The sequence below is a fragment of the Armigeres subalbatus genome, unplaced genomic scaffold, assembly GCF_024139115.2.
Source record: "Armigeres subalbatus isolate Guangzhou_Male unplaced genomic scaffold, GZ_Asu_2 Contig1540, whole genome shotgun sequence".
NCBI lineage: Eukaryota > Metazoa > Arthropoda > Insecta > Diptera > Culicidae > Armigeres > Armigeres subalbatus.
The window spans coordinates 74855-86991 of NW_026942330.1; the positions used below are offsets into that span (position 1 = coordinate 74855).

General features: G+C 34.8%; 1 long non-coding RNA gene and 1 pseudogene across 1 annotated transcript; both read left to right on the forward strand.

Moving 5' to 3' along the window:
- LOC134202945 (uncharacterized) overlaps nt 1-12137 on the forward strand; it is a 42462-nt pseudogene that overhangs the window by 843 nt on the left and 29482 nt on the right.
- On the forward strand, nt 3640-4300 carry LOC134202941 (uncharacterized). The gene is made up of 3 exons (XR_009977383.1): nt 3640-3854; nt 3920-4014; nt 4076-4300. It is a non-coding gene; the product is annotated as an uncharacterized LOC134202941 (long non-coding RNA).

The following is a 12137-nucleotide window of genomic DNA, read 5'->3' on the forward strand; positions in this document are numbered from 1 at the left end:
TTTATGTTGATCTACCAAGAGCGGATCGCGAGAAAAGTCTTGCAGAAATGCGTGGTATTGATACACTCAGCCTGCTTCCTCGCGCCAGCCAGTGTTTGTGTAACATTATTTTAAAATTAGCAAAAAAAAAGTGGTACCTATTGGATCGCATGTGAATTCAAACGAGAAAGAAGCGTTAAGATTCGAAAGTTATTTAATGAGAAATCATATCGCAACCTTTTCATCCATCATTGTACAGAGGTGCTGCATCATCAAATTACGAAAGGTTCAAAAGGCGAGCAGGAACATATGGTTTATGGAGCAGCTGTTGAGAGCGTTGCCCATAATAAAAGTGCTTATTATTGCGAATTGCGGGTGTTAGTTTATTTGTATATGGTCATGATGATTAGACGATATAGTGAATTACAGCAAGTGGTACTTATTCTTCTTCATGGTATTCATCTAAAATATAATTGAATTCGGATGTATGGTCTAATTCACAAGAATTGTGGAACGAACTACGAAAATGTCATACACCATGGACATTTCAGTAAGCATGAAATGACCGTTGATCATAGAAAAAAAAAATATTGTGGAACTGGCACAAAAAACGCGAGATTCAGCTTAGTTTATTTTTTTTTAATTTTTCGATAAACTGCATTTTACTCGAGCCGACAATGAGTCATTTTGACAAGTTTTTGACCTCCCTGCGAAAAGAGGATATGCATCCTTGCTCAAAAATAGTACCAGCATTATTTTGGAATTGGCCCTTAAAATGGATCTTCCAACAGATTTTCGTGAAGATCAAGATAGCAAACCAATTCAAGCTGCAATGGCAAGAATCATGCTGATAAAGTTGAACCCTTTAAATGAGATTTTTCAGAATATGAGTCATGTTCGAAATTGAAATCAAAGCGATACTTTGTTTTGGCGATGGATGAACAATATCAAGCTTAATATTGAATGTAAAAACTGTTCTCCGCATGACCAATCTGGGTTTTGGTTTCACAGTTCATATATTTCTTCTATACTAACATTAAATTATCAACATGCTGCAGTTTGCCCTTTTTGACATATGTCGTTAATCATGCTTCTGTGGCGCCGTTCTTTTTAACGAGTATGAGCAACTATGGTTACCTACTCCAAATAATTTACTAACCTACTCCAATATTCATCAGAACTTTCCAAATAAATAATCCCAAGTTTTTGATGAAGCTAATCGGCCTTCTTTGTCACCCTCACTTCGTAACATATTCATATTCGGCAGAACACTGTCAATTTCCGATCGAATATCAGTCAGTGAGTATTTGTTTAAATTACGTTAAATAGTAAATTACTGTAAAACGAAGCGCAATTGAGAGACACAGTCTACCCACTGAATTTTGAATACCCAATAATAACTTCAAATCTGTATTTTCATACACCTGTGAGACTTGGTGTGTATCTGTTGAGATCAAGGATGTTAACGATCATTCAGTAATTTGCGTTCGATCATTTAGTAGTTTGTCAATAACACATTCAAGAAGCTGAATTTCAAAATATGTTGTATGGTGGACTTCTAGTGCGAAAGTATCGAGAATGTTTCCAACGCGAACACATTCTAGGCCGGACCGAGAATGAAACTCGCCATCTCCGGCAATCCTATGCTTTTGCTCGCTACTGGAGACCCCATGTGATCATAAGATATAAATTGATCGTGTTTTGAAGAAATGTAAACTATTTCAAGGTCTTCAAAACGCCGTGGAGTTCAGAACATGTGATAATTTATGGACGTTCCCTTTATGCACTCCTTACTTGCCAGGAACCTCAACCATGGTAACTGCAACTGCAGTAACCATTGATCCTATGTTTTTTTCACTAACTCTAGCATGTTCACGTGGTTTATGGACAGCCCGTTAGCATTTAAAAATGAAAATATTACATTTTCCCAGCAATATATAATTTTTCCTTAAATTTAACTAAAAAAATCATCAAAGAAAATTATTCCAATTTTGTCACTGTTCCGATTTTATCAACTGAAACTCACGGACCGTGTTGATAAAAACGGAACATATCTGTATCATAAAAATATCAAGTTTTGCTGTTAACAAGAGCAAACTAATAGCTCAAGATTTTGATAAGTTCTTGTTACTCTTATTTTGAACAAGTTCCTATTATTCTTTGTTATCAATATAACCCCGACTAGAAGGTCATATGAAAATTATATGCATATATACACTACTGGAAACAAAAACTATCAAATTTTTTTACAATTAACATATTTTGTTAGAAATTTAGAATTAGTTACAAAATTAGTTACAAAATATATTGTTTCTGTCTAGTTGTAAATTTTTACAGATCGTGATAGATCTCCAGATTGTGATCAACAATTAGAAATTTTTATTTTTGTCTGAACAAGAATATTTTTCACGAACATGAAACTATTACAAATTAGGCAATCTTTTCAAATTACATATATCAGCGTTGTGATATCTATGGCTGGGAGACTTTGCTACATCTATTTTAATTAAAAGTATGCGATAACACAATTTTTCCTGACGAAACGAAACGAAACGAAATTAGAAATGCTACTGTTGGATCGGAACAAAACGAAACGAAATTCAAATTTTCTTCCGAAACTTCGAAACGAAACGAAATCCGGGTCCATTTGATTCGAAATTTTACGAAACGAAACGAAATTTAATTTTTTTCCGCGGAATTTTTATTAAAAGTTTTTTTTAGCGTTATATAGATAAGGCCGATACAAATATTTTATATCTATTTTATATCGGATTTTTTTTTTGCCTGAAAATTATATTTTGAGGAGGCAACAAAATAAAATTGGGATAACTTTGAGGATTTTCAAAACATTCTTTAAGAAATCCGAGGAGTTTTTTGATTTTTTTCATTTTAATATTTATTTTTTATTATCCCCCCCCCCCACCTTTCGGAGACCAGTAGGACAAAAAGTTAAATAAATATTTGTAACGGCCTAATGCAAAAATGGAATAAAAAAATCAGAAGGGTTATATACAAGATACGACCGCCCGACGTAAACTACGTAAAGTAGATCATAAGATAATAATTAATTTGCTTAGAGCTTAGAGTGATTGAAATTTTGACTTTTTCGCTCCCCTATGCTTGGACGATAACATTTGCTGTTTTGATGAACCTCCTAAATTTTCAACCGAATTAATTGTAATTTAACTGAGTACGAGCAGTTTGAAGTTTGTATGGAAATCGCCCCGTATGTGAAAGATCGTTTCGTGAGGCGGCTCATTAACTATTTAGGGGGATATCCCCCAGCGCAGGACACCTCTCAATACCGGACACTTCCTAAAACGATACTTGCAGAGCTCCCTCCTTCAGCTTATTAAGTACAAAAGGAAGCTATTTAAAAGGCTTTTAACGGCATGAGATATCAGATCTTCATTCAGATAAGCATTGTACAAAATATGAAATTGAATAAAAATGTTTAAAATTTTGATGTTTCGCGTTATTTTAGAAGGTTTGAACCACACAGAAAAAACAAATATTGTGGAACCAAATATTTCGTACTTTCCATTTGAAAAGCGTATATTTTTTGTTAAAATAAAAGTAATATTGTTTACATTAACTGTGGTAACTTCAATTTAAAAGTGCCTTTCGTTTTTCTTGAGTGTAGATTTAAAAGTTCCCCCTTTTACCATAAAAAATATTGAACTGTCAATATCAAGTCTGTCGAATGGACTCGATGACAGCGAACAAGGTTATCGCAGTTTGTCATTGTTTTGTTTTTATGATCATTCGATTCCACGGATTCCACGCACGATTTAAGAAAATTTAAATTTTGAGTTGCGATAGCAGCAGCAGATAGCTGCAAGAGTGAACATTCTGTTGGCCTCCTCGAGGTAAAGGTGAGTACTCTGTAATCACGACCGAATTACCTTCGGCAGACCAATAATTGATTTGCTTGTTTCAGAATCACGCCATGACCGTTTCCGCAAAATGTTTGGTGAAAAGGTAGCACTGGCGCACTTTCATCACCATGTTGTGGTCACACCTTGAATTAAATCGGTGAGAAAATTTTATGAATGTGCATTTATTACGTTATTCTAAAGTAGTTCTACGCTTACAGGCTGTTGCTGAAATATCATGTTTTTCGCTCAGAGGCATCCGCATTCCAGCATCAGGAAGAATCGCAGTACTGACTTCAGCGCAGAGAAAACGGCAAACAGGTGTTTGGATGCTCACAACGGCAATAGTTTTTGTTTTAAAAGTCAATAGTTCTCATTCTAAAATGCATGTCTCCATCTTTTTGAATAATATAAATAAAATTTTCATTTAAAAAGTTGCAAATAAGTCAAAAGGAACATGATTTTATGTCTTGATTCATTTTTGACTTGCGGTCTTTTAAAAGTTCATGATTGGATTAACCCTTCAGTTTTATCTAAAACAAACACTTTTTCTTTCACAGTGTAACCATTTGGATCTGACAGTTTTACAGTTTTGTTTAAAAAGTTGAAACTTTTAATTTCAGAGTGGCATGTCACTTTTGAACCATCGTTGACGCAAAAGTTGTTGTACTTTTATTTTAATCATACGCAACTCTCTACGAAAAAGAACCAACGCAACTTTTTATTTTAACCAATGGTTTTTTTGATTCTATCAATGATTTTTCTTTCTGTGCAATAATGTTAAAATCAATCTAATGCATTCTGATTATGTGAAGATGGTCCATATTAGCCATATTTTAAATAATGATGATGATTTGCTTGATGTGCCATGTAATTGTGGTGTTCGGACATTGAGATTTTTCATAGCCATTTTTTACACCTGTTTTGTTACACTTACTGCAATTCAATTGTTTCTTCTTGCTGAGAAAGCCACAGAAATTAGCAGAAACAAAGAGGACATTCAAAAAGGTGAGAATTTGGATTAGGATGTAAACAATTTAACTGAAGAGTCAAATAAGCTCTACTAACAATTTTTAATATTTACAGCTTGAAGCACGTGGAAAATATGATTATTCTGAATGATGTCTTTACTCATGTAACAGGAACTTAGTCACATTTGAACAATATTTGAACATTTGATGCAATAGTGTCCGGTACTAGGAGACATTTTTCTGAACCGTGAAATTTGTCTCCAAAATTCATCGTCGTAAAACGTGTTCAAATGATCAAATATAGCTTGTATGAATCATCAATGGCCATATTTTATGTAAAAGGTATAAAAGGAAACATAATCCGGATAGTTAGAGTTTTTTGTCAAATGGCTTTTGTGTCCGGCACTGAAGGATCTCCCCCTAAATAGAATCAACCCGAAGACTTCGAAGAATATCTCTTATTCTGTAAGACGGTTGATGTTGCGAACCGATCGAACTTTCGAAAGCAAAGTTAAAAAGAAAAATACTTATTATTGATATGTTATTTTTTACGTGCTCAATTGAATTTCCCACGATTTAATATTTCCTTAATAATTTATCTTGTAAGCAGCAAATTGTTTCGCAACAAAAACGATTTATTCACTCGCTAAATTTCCTATGTTGCCAACGTACTCATATATTCTTAGATATTAATGAGCAACATTGCAAAACTTCAAATCGCGCGTCCTAAGTCAAATTACATCCAAATCTGCTAAAAATAAAGGAAGTTCTATAAAGACAACTGATACCACCGTTTAAGCATGATAGGGGAGCGAAAACGTCAAAAATTGAACCACTCTGAGCATGATTGACGCCACGGTTGTTAGGGGAGATACGTATGAAATGCGCCGGTTGGGTAAAATGCGCCACCACGTTTTCTTGGTTATTAACCCAAATTTTGTCTCAAAATCGTGAACGGCTGAAGCCAAAAAAACATTTGTAAGCCGTTACTCAAAAAAACTTTGTCAAAAACTCTGTGTAAATTTTTAAAAATAAAATGTTTTTTTGGCTCTTTCCGATGCAATTTCGGTGTTTACGTAACAATGCTTTCCCTTCACATACAAAAAACATTTTCTTCTCTTTTTTATTAATCTAAAATATTGACTACCTTAAAGTATAAGACTGGCACTTATCTTTTGCAAAATAGTGTGACTATTTCAGTGAAAAATATTGGAATATTTTGATTACCATTTTTGGGTGGCGCATATTGCCCAGCGTCGTCCATTTTAAATAAAAATGCAGTATTTTGGAATAAAATCGTTTTCTTGTAATATTGTTGTTTTTTCTTGAAAATGGTTGGACCATATAATGACTGATAAGCTAGATTATTGATGAACACTTCGCAATTACACTATTTCGAATGAAATCACCATTAAATTAACAGATTAGCTTAGGGGGCGCATATTGACCGCATCTCCCCTACTCTGTTTCTGCCAGGCCAGATGTAATTACAAAGAGAACCAACAGATGATATTTAAGAATAATATTACCTTCAATGTGTACAAACGGGTAACCCAAATTTAAGTAATACCAGCGCCGGCCGTTGGGGATGTTGGATATATGGGGTCAGGAGACAGCGCGGGTCGTTTTGGTAAACGTTTTGCCGCGTGAAATTTGTAGTTTTTCCGCAAATCATGTTTGATCGCACACCAATTCATTTGTGTTTCGAACAAAATTAGGCTCAATATATGAAAATGGTTGGATATAACAATGTTTTAAAAAAAAACCCAAATTTATTATTCCGCAGTGGTGATGATGCCTTTCCTTTTTCCGTCTGTTGTGTCACTTTTGCCGTGTTATTTTAAAGGGGTGCTGCCTAATAATCAATTTTAATGATCACCTCTTGCTTACATCAACATGTCCAGCATCTGTAGCACTTTTTCATAAACACTACTTTTTTGCTCCGACCGCGGTCATTGCTCTGATTCTATTGTTATACTTTTTGTGCGAATCACCGCACAAAGGTAGAGCGCAAGAACCAACGGCACCATACGGCGCACAGTGTTTTCTAACCCAGGAATTCGTGATCGAAAATGTTTTGGCCATGAAAAGTTGATTTTAGAGTCTCAGTGACTTCGGAGAAAAGTTTCAGTATGTTAAGCTCCATATTCTGAAAAAAAATTTTGTTTGACTAATCCCCCTAAAAGTGAGATGGAAATTCTCTTTCCTCCAATTATGAAGATACATCATTGGTGTCTTAGAGAAAGTTGTGGAAAAAGTTTCTAGGAAAAATTTTGCTATATAAATTTTATTTTTATCTGCTATAGAAGTCGAGATATGGGTCGTTATTTATGAACGACCACCAAAAAACAGGTTTTTCACGGTACTTTCGTCAATATATTTTTTAGATTTTTCAAATGTTCTACAAAGATGTCCGTCGCGATAAAAAACATGAACCTTTCGAAGACAGTTTCTTCTTATTTTCAATATTGACGAAGTTATTGACGATTTTCGGTTCAAAAATAAGCATTTTGACATTAACTGCATACATGTAGGGGCAAAATGGGGCAGAATTTTGTTTAGGTAATTGAAAGTATAACTTATGCTCTAATGGTTGTATTGCAACGTATATGTGACTTAGCTTTCCGTAAGTACCGTATGGATATGTTTTCTTCTTCTTCTTGTTATATATAAAAAATGAATTGGTCTGTATTCCGCATAACTAAGAAACGGCTAGGTTCAAATTTCTCCATCACAATTTCCGATGGGCTTACATAATATTTTCTTATGTAAAAGTCACGACTTAAACTGAAAAAATAAGAAAAATTCAAATTAGAATTTGTATGGGTATTTTGTATAGGCATATCACAACACGCATTCTCACCTACTGTGCAAGACAACGTCTGCCGGGTCATCTAGTTCGTGATAATAACACTTACGCCAGACCTATGTCTTGTTTTAATGTCCAAATTTTGAAAATGATTATCGAATCGACGAATATTTTACAGAGAAATACCAATATATCGGGATATTTTTTTCGGGTATTTTTTAAAATTTCCATACAAATTTTATTTTCAATTTTTCATATTTTTTCCAATTTTGGTCGAGATTCTTACATGAGAAAATATTCTGTAAATCCATCGTACATGTTGATATACAAATTTGCTGAAGAAATGAAGAAAATCTATCCAGCCGTTTCTTAGTTATGCACAATATAGACCAATTTCTTTTTTATATATAACAAGAAGAAGAAGAAAAAGATGTTCATAAGGCACTTATATCAAGCTATATCACATATATGTTGGCATGCAACCATTAGAGCATAAGTTATACTTTCAATTACCTAAATAAAATTCTGCCCCATTTTGCCCCTACATGTATGCAGTTAATGTCAAAATGCTCATTTTTGAACCGAAAATCGTCAATAACTTCGTCAATATTGAAAATAAGAAGAAACTGTCTTCGAAAGGTTCATGTTTTTTATCGCGACGGACATCTTTGTAGAACATTTGAAAAATCTAAAAAATATATTGACGAAAGTACCGTGAAAAACCTGTTTTTTGGTGGTCGTTCATAAATAACGACCCATATCTCGACTTCTATAGCAGATAAAAATAAAATTTATATAGCAAAATTTTTCCTAGAAACTTTTTCCACAACTTTCTCTAAGACACCAATGATGTATCTTCATAATTGGAGGAAAGAGAATTTCCATCTCACTTTTAGGGGGATTAGTCAAACAAATTTTTTTTCTAGAATATGGAGCTTAACATACTGAAACTTTTCTCCGAAGTCACTGAGACTCTAAAATCAACTTTTCATGGCCAAAACATTTTCGATCACGAATTCCTGGGTTAGAAAACACTGTGCGGCGGTCGTAACGAAAATCTGAAATCTTACTGAGTTGGTAAAGAATTGGAATTTTTATTGTTTTTAAGTTGATTATCAATAGTTCCAATGGACTTAAAAATTGCTGGAGAGTTTCCGATTCGATTGATAATAAAATCTCGAAAATCCATTGAAAGATAACGGAGCTATTAACGTTTGAAATCTTACATGATTTCGTGACGGTCTCGAATTTGGAAATTTTCATTTGCCACCCTGTATCCGAGTCTTCCCCTTAGACGTAGTTTACGTCAAAAAATCCGTGGAGGAAATAATTTTGCGACAACAGAAAAAAATTAGAAAATTATAAGAATTTTCAAAACATTCTTTAGCAAAACTGAGGAGGTTCCTTATTTATTTTTTTTCATTTAAATAGTTATCGTTTATAACGCCCTCCCCCTTGACCTTTCCGGCATCAGTAGGACATAACTTTTATCAAATGCAACGGACTAAGAGCAAAATCAGCAATCCTCATTTTGAATATGAATCTGAAACATTTATTTGCCCAGCAGCTGTTCTAGATTCATTTTTTATACCAGTCAACTGTCAAAAAGTTAAAACTGCCATTTATCTACGGATAAATCCACTTTGCAATTAGGGCGCCTTTCTTGGCAGCAACATAATGATTTCATTTAATAGAAAATTTTAAAAACATGTTTTGGGGAAACCAGCGAGTTCGTTCTATTTTGATCCAGATTCAAACTAGAATAGTGATCTAAAATTTGAAATGAAACTGAACCACTACTGATTCAATACTACATAATTGTGACCCAAATGCCATAGGGAGAAACTAGCTTAATTTTCAAAAGGACATAGTAAGTAACAGGTTATTTTGGATCTATTCACCATTTTCAAAAGTATGCCCCTTACTATAAACAACGTGAAAATATTCATCGCCTAATATCGCTTAATATTCCCAACAGATTTCATATTGATTAGATCATTAGATCAAATTGATTTGAAACATTTTGAAAAGTATTACTGATTGAAAGTGCCATCCCTCCATTTCAATTAACATCTTGAATCAAGTCTCCAGGTAAATTTTCGACCAAATTCATGAAGATTTATTGAATCTGTAAAACTTTCCAAAATAGTATTTTCGACAGATGGTCGGGATTCAGCCAAGACACACCAAGCGCCAACGAAAAATTACTCATTTTTTGCCCAAGTTTTCGTTTAACAGATTTAATTGGTCACAAATCGTATCGGCTATCCCTCAACCCCATAACTGAGGATATTCTACAATTTCCGGTGTCCTTGTACGAACAAAATATCACAAGTCAGCCAAAAATCCGCTTGGTGCACTTTGGCTGATTCCCAACCAGATCTAAGCAGTATGAAAGCTATACAATACTCAACTTTTTTTACGTTGTGAGTTTTTTATGGTAAGGGGCATTTTCCATCCATTAATTTTTTTATGGAGTTAGCCTTGGAAGATAAACGAAAATGGTGACTGCTAGATGAAAACTAATTTGGTTTCATCACTTTCACAAATTCTTTGGTGCGCTGCGGTGGGAGTTGAACCTTAACAATAATATCCCTGGGATGCGCTGACTCTAGCAACATTTTCACGCTATCTGCATGTAGGCATTAGGGTCTAGGTCATTTGGCATAAAGTCATTTAGCAATAACGCCATTTGGCATAAAGGCCATTTGGCATAGCGGACATTTGGCATAATTTTGAACTGCAACAAAAAAGTGGGTCATTTGGCATAATTTGAAACTGTTAAGGACAAGCATCTCGAAATCCAAAACAAAATTCACTCGCGTTTTCGAGGGCTTACCACTCAACTGTCATTTTTATTATTCCACGCATGCTGCGACACTGCAAAGCTGAAACAATGAAAACAAAAGTTGTCCACTGCCTTCGTATTGAGTGGTGTGCCCTTGAAAACGCGAATGAATTTAGTTTTGGATACTGTGACGCTTGTCCTTAAAGGTAATGAGTTTTGTGAAGTATTTTTTCACATAGTTAGAGTAGATCGAGGATATGTTCTGATAGATTTAGACTGATGGTAGACATTTTTCGGAAGGAGGAAAAACGAAATGGCTACTTAAGAGAAAAGGATCACATCCGTCATTGACTTATTCCAGGAAAACGCTTACATAAAAAAATAATTTGGAATCCCCTTAGGGGTGATTCAAATATGATGTCCACTACTTTTTGTGATTTCTAGACCCCCCTCCCCTCTGTCACGCTTTTTTGTATACCTCGTATATGTACTGTCACAAAAGCTTATACCCCTCCCCCCTAAAACCTGTGACATCATTATTGAACGACCCCTTACTTGATTTTGACAAACACCTAATTTTGGAAAATGGATCAAATCCAAGCTTGTTTCAATCCGGGCAAAAGCCCACTTTCAAAGAGGGAATTACATCCACCATTGCCTTACCCCGGGCCAACACCCCTAATTATATTCACCACCATATTCCTAGAAAACGCCAACTTCCAAAGGATAAATCACATATACCATTGCCGTATTCTGAATAAACTTATTTTTTCATAAAAAAATAATCACTTATAATTTTGAAGAAGAGATCAAATCCCCCATTGCATTCTTGCGGGCAAACGCCCACTTTTAAAAAAGGGATCTCTTCCACCATTGCCTTAATCTAGACAAACGCCTACTTTTAAAGATAAGGAATCACATCCACCACTGGTCTAATCCAAGCAAATGCCTACTTTTCAAGAAGTGATCACATTCACCCTTGCCTTAATCCGAGCAAGCGCCTAGTTTTAAAGAAGGAATCATATCCACAATTGGCTTAACCCGGCAAGCGCCTACTTTTTAAGAAAGGATCACATCCACCATTGCCTAAATCCGGGTGAGCAACTACTTTTTAAGAAGGCCGGGCAAGTGCCTACTTTTCAAGAAGTGATCATATTCACCCTTGCCTTAATCCGAGCAAGCGCCTAGTTTTAATGAAGAGCTCACATCCACCATCGCCTTATGCCGAGTGAACGCCCTAATTTTAAGAAGAGATCACATCCACAATTGTCGTAATACGAGCAAGCGCCTACCTTTTAAGAATGAATCACCTCCACCATTGCCTAAATCTGGGCGAGCAACTACTTTTTAAGAAAGGGTAATATCCACCATTGCCTTAATCTAAGCAAACGACTACTTTTAAAAAAGGGATTTATTTATTTGCATCCATCATTTATTTAATCCGAGCAAGCGCTCCATACTCGGCTAATGCATGCTTTCTTCGAAAGGATTGTGTATTTTATTATGTTAAATTCACTATTCCAGGTTTTTTTACAGCATCTCTGAGACTTGTAATTTATTTTATTACAAACAAAAATTATGCAGTACATTCAAAGTTAATTGCCTATATGCCGGGTATTAAGCCACCCGGAGTGGAAATTAATTACTATGTCTGAAACTTGATTATGCATATGTACAACATGTGATAGATTTAGTTCGGAAAAGGTATTGGAGGG